Consider the following 5,342-nt stretch of genomic DNA (forward strand, 5'->3'; position numbering starts at 1 on the left):
CGCTCCGAAGTGTGCTCCAAGGTGCGGCCTGCACGAAGTCGGAGCCCGGTTTGCCCCGGGTGTGCACCTCGGGTGGGCACCTTGGTGCGCATGCCTTGCCTGGGCTGCGCACCAGGGCGGGCTCAAGATGGCACCCGCGTTCCTTTTTTTTCACTATCTTTCAAAACGGAAATTTTAAAATCTCATTTTTTTTTGCCTTTTTCTGGAAATTAGTGAAGGCAGCGCATCAAAGGTGCGCACCTCGCTGCCCACCACGGTGCGCAACGCCGGTGGGCACCCGGGAGTGCTTCGAAGTGTGCTCCAAGGTGCTGCGTGCACGTTGTCGGAGCCCGGTTTGCCCCGGGTGCGCACCTCGCGTGCACCTTCGTCGGGGTGGGCACCTTGGCTGGGTTTGCCCCGGCTGCGCTCCGAAGCAGGGTTATTGGAGCGCCGCCTCTTTTTTTGTCGGAGCGTTTGGTGGGGTTTCTCGCATTGGCTCTTCCGAGGCCCGGTTGCCACCCTGGCGCGCACGAAGTCGGAAGTAGGGTTAATTGCCCGGGTGCGCACCTTTGCCAGGGTGGGCACCTTACCTGGGCTGCGCACCAGGGCGGGCTCAAGATGGCACGCGCGTTCCGTTTTTTTCACTATCTTTCAAAACGGAAATTTTAAAATCTCCTTTTTTTTTTGCCTTTTCTGGAAATTAGTGAAGGCAGCGCATCAAAGGTGCGCACCTCGCTGCCCACCTTGGTGTGCTCTGAGGTGCGCACCCGGGAGCGCTACGAAGTGTGCTCCAAGGTGCGGCGTGCACGTTGTCGGAGCCCGGTTTGCCCCGGGTGCGCACCTCGCCTGCACCTTGGCCGGGGTGGGCACCTTGGCTGGGTTTGCCCAGGGTGCGCTCCGAAGCGGGGTTACTGGAGCGCCCCCTCTTTTTTTGTCAGAGCGTTTGGTGGGGTTTCTCGCATTGGCTCTTCCCAGGCCCGGTTGTTGGGTGCGCTCCCACCCTGGCGCGCGCGAAGTTGGAAGTTGGGTTAATTGCCCGGGCGCGCACCTTCGCCAGGGTGGGCACCTTGGTGCGCACACCTTGGCTGGGCTGCGCACCAGGGCGGGCTCAAGATGGCACCAGCATTCCCTTTTTCTCACTATCTTTCAAAACGGAAATTTTAAAATCTCGTTTTTTTTTTGCCTTTTATGGAAATTAGTGAAGGCATCGCATCAAAGGTGCGCACCTCGCTGCCCACCTTGGTGTGCTCCGAGGTGCCCACCACGGTGCGCAACGCCGGTGCGAACCCGGGAGCGCCCCGATGTGTGCTCCAAGGTGCGGCGTGCACGAAGTCGGACCCCGGTTTGCCCCGGGTGCGCACCTCGCGTGCACCTTGGTGCGCACACCTTGGCTGGGTTGCGCGGCCTGGTGGGCACCATGGTGCGCACCAAGGAGCGCTCCGAAGTGTGCTCCAAGGTGCGGCGTGCACGAAGTCGGAGCCCGGTTTGCCCCGGGTACGCACCTCGCGTGCACCTTCGCCGGGGTGGGCACCTCGGCTGGGTTGCGCGCCCTGGTGCGCACCAAGGAGCGCTCCGAAGTGTGCTCCAAGGTGCGGCGTGCACGAAGTCGGAGCCCGGTTTGCCCCGGGTGCGCACCTTCGCCGCGGTGCGCACCATGGCGTGCACGAAGTCGGAGCCCGGTTTGCCCCGGGTGCGCACCTCGCGTGCACCTTCGGCGGGGTTGCGCGCCCTGGTGGGCACCATGGTGCGCACCAAGGAGCGCTCCGAAGTGTGCTCCAAGGTGCGGCGTGCACGAAGTCGGAGCCCGGTTTGCCCCGGGTGCGCACCTCGCGTGCACCTTCGGCGGGGTTGCGCGCCCTGGTGGGCACCATGGTGCGCACCAAGGAGCGCTCCGAAGTGTGCTCCAAGGTGCGGCGTGCACGAAGTCGGAGCCCGGTTTGCCCCGGGTGCGCACCTCGCGTGCACCTTCGCCGCGGTGGGCACCATGGCGTGCACGAAGTCGGAGCCCGGTTTGCCCCGGGTGCGCACCTCGCGTGCACCTTCGCCGGGGTGGGCACCTCGGCTGGGTTGCGCGCCCTGGTGCGCACCAAGGAGCGCTCCGAAGTGTGCTCCAAGGTGCGGCGTGCACGAAGTCGGAGCCCGGTTTGCCCCGGGTGCGCACCTCGCGTGCACCTTCGCCAGGGTGGGCACCTCGGTGCGCACACCTTCTCAATGTTTTCTTGCCTTTTCTGGAAATTGGTGAAGGCAGCGCATCAAAGGTGCGCACCTCGGTGTGCTCCGAGGTGCGAACCCGAGAGCGCTCCGAGGTGCCCACGAAGTCGAAAGTCGGGTTAATTGCATTGTTTTCCCCGGGTGCGCTCCGAGGTGCGCAACATCGGCGCGCACCAAGGAGGGCTCCGAAGTGTGCTCCAAGGTGCGCACGATGGCGTGCACCTCTGGTGCGCACGATTCGGAGCTCGGTTTGACCGGGGTGCGCACACCTTGGCTGGGTTGCGCACCTTTTGTGCGCTCCAAGGTGCGCACGAAGTCGGAGCTCGGTTTGCCCCGGGTGCGCACCTTCGCCAGGGTGCGCACCTTGATGCGCACGCCTTGGCTGGGCTGCGCACCTTGGTGGGCGCCATGGTGCGCACCTTTCGTGCGCTCCAAGGTGCGCACGAAGTCGGAGCTCGGTTTGCCCCGGGTGCGCACCTTGGTGGGCGCCATGGTGCACTCCGAGGTGCCCAAGATTGGTGCGCACCAAGGAGCGCTCCGAAGTGCGCTCCAAGGTGCGCGCGAAGTCGAAAGTTGGGTTAATTGTCCGGTTTGCCTCGGGTGCGCACCTTGCGTGCACCTTCGCCAGGGTGGGCGCCTTGGTGCGCACACCTTGGCTGGGCTGCGCACACCTTGGCACCCGCGTTTCCTTCATTTTAAATTTTTTTTTTTTACAATCTCTCAAGTGGGAAATTCTATAATCTCAACTTTTTTTGCCTTTTCAGGAAACTTTTGAATGGAGCGCATCATTGGTGCGCTCCGAAGTGTGCTCCAAAGCTCTCTCCAGCTGCGTGCACCTGCCCCGGCCGCGCACCCGGCCCCGCCCAGCTTCGCTCACCTGTCCCGGGCGTCTGGTGCGGAACCTTAGAGTAAGAAACATCACCGTGCACCTTGGCCAACGTGCGCGACTCGACCGAGCGCGCACTGGCCGAGGTGCACACCGATTTCACCTGGGTGCGCGCGCAGCACCTCGGGCGCACCGGGGTGCGCGCACAACGCCCGGGTTGCACCGTGGCCTGTGTGCTCGGGGCGCCTCGGGTGCGCGCTCGGTGTCGCCCCCGCGCGCGCGGTAGTGCGGGCAGCGCACCCCGGCCCGGCCCGGCCCCGACGAGAACGCAAACGGGCAAAAGGTTTATTCAAATAGCATTGCGACGCCCGGCGAAAAACTAAAAAAGGGTGCAACACCGGGACTTCCCGGGAGGTCACCCATCCCAGTACTACTCCGGCCCAAGCGCGCTTAACTGCGGAGTTCTGATGGGATCCGGTGCACTAACGCTGGTATGATCGCACCCGTTATGAGCTTGTCGCAGTGTGTACTTAGCAAACCGCGACCCACGTGCGAATCCACCCCGGCCACCCACCCCCGTCGAGGTGCACACCCTCCCTCGCGAAGTGCGCCCCGTTCGCCAAGTGTGAGCCCTGCCCGGGTGCGCGCACCTTGCTAGGGCGTCGGGTGTGCACCCGGCCCGGCCTACGTGCGTGCACCTGGAGGGGGCGTCGTGTGCGTGCAGTGTCCCGTCTGCAACGCGGTGCCCACACACCACCTCGGGCGCAACGACCTGCGCTCACATGTGGGCCGAGTGCACCTTGGTGCATGTTCGGGGCGCCTCGGGTGCACGCTCGATCTTGCCCCGGTGCACCAAGGCGCTCGGTTTGCCCCGGGTGCGCACTTGGTGCAAGGTGGGCACCCAAAATAGGGATCAAGCACCAAAACACAAGTTTCGGGATGCAAAATGGGACCCAAGGACCACAAATGCGTTCCAAGACCCATGATGGGTCCACGAGAACAAAAATGTGTTCCGAGACTTAATAAACAAATATTGGGTTTTAGGAGAAGAAACATGCTCTGATGCCCAAAACGAGAATCGACCCCGAAAAGGCCACAGGCCAAAAGTGGGATGCGAGACAAAAAAAAATGGGACCCGAGGACCAAAATTGGGTTCCCAGGTCGAAGACAGGGCAACCGGACAAGAAACGACCTCTAAGGCTCGAAATGAGTCCCGACGACTAAAACTTGACAAGAAGCACCCATCAGGCACCCAACTCGACACCCATGGGATGCCGACCCACCCGGGCTTCCACCTAGCACACCTTGGCACCCACCCACCCTCGCACCCAACCTCGCACCCAACTTAGCACCTTTGAACCCACATTGGCACTCACCCTGACCCTGGCACCTTGGAACCCACATTGGCACTCACCTTGACCCTGGCACCCACCTTTGCACTCACCTTGGGACCCACCCTGGCTCCCACCTCGGCACCCACCCAGACACCCACCTTGGTTCCTTGGCACCCACCTTGGATCCTTGGCACCCACCCCGACACCCACCTTGGCACGCAACTTGGCTACTTGCCACCCACCTTGGCTCCTTGACGCCCACCCCGACAACCACCCCGTGACCTACCCTGGCTAGGGTTGGTGCACACCCACCCTGGTGCCCACCTTGGCACCCACCCTATGACCCACCTTGGCACGCACCTTAGTACCCACCCCGTTACCCACCCTAGGACCCACCCCGTGACCCACCTTGGCCAGGGTGGGTGCCTTGGTGCGCACAACTTGCCTGGGCTGCACACCAGGGCGGGCTCAAGATGGCACCCGCGTTCCGTTTTTTTCACTATCTTTCAAAACGGAAATTTTAAAATCTCATTTTTTTCTTTTTTTTGCCTTTTCTGGAAATTAGTGAAGGCAGCGCATCAAAGGTGCGCAATGCTGGTGCGAACCCGGGAGCGCTCCGATGTGTGCTCCAAGGTGCGGCGTGCACGAAGTCCGAGCCCGGTTTGCCCCGGGTGCGCACCTCGCGTGCACCTTCGCCGGGGTGAGCACCTTGGCTGGGTTGCGCGCCCTGGTGCGTACCAAGGAGCGCTCTGAAGTGTGCTCCAAGGTGCGGCGTGCACGAAGTCGGAGCCCGGTTTGCCCCGGGTGTGCACCTCGGGTGCGCACCTCGCGTGCACCTTCGCTGCGGTGGGCACCTTGGCTGGGTTGCGCGCCTTGGTGGGCACCATGCAGTGCACGAAGTCGGAGCCCGGTTTGCCCCGGGCGCGCACCTCCGCCAGGGTGGGCACCTTGGTGCGCACAACTTGCCTGGGCTGCGCATCAGGAAGGGCTCA

At 63.1% G+C, this 5,342-nt stretch overlaps 1 non-coding gene across 1 annotated transcript; it reads right to left on the reverse strand.

Annotated features, from left to right (window-relative positions):
• Window positions 1-3,402: 3,402 nt before the first annotated feature.
• On the reverse strand, window positions 3,403-3,521 carry LOC131862858 (5S ribosomal RNA). The gene has a single exon (XR_009361794.1). It is a non-coding gene; the product is annotated as a 5S ribosomal RNA (ribosomal RNA).
• Window positions 3,522-5,342: the final 1,821 nt, after the last annotated feature.

The sequence above is a fragment of the Cryptomeria japonica genome, unplaced genomic scaffold (assembly GCF_030272615.1).
Source record: "Cryptomeria japonica unplaced genomic scaffold, Sugi_1.0 HiC_scaffold_52, whole genome shotgun sequence".
NCBI classification, from domain to species: Eukaryota; Viridiplantae; Streptophyta; class Pinopsida; order Cupressales; family Cupressaceae; genus Cryptomeria; species Cryptomeria japonica.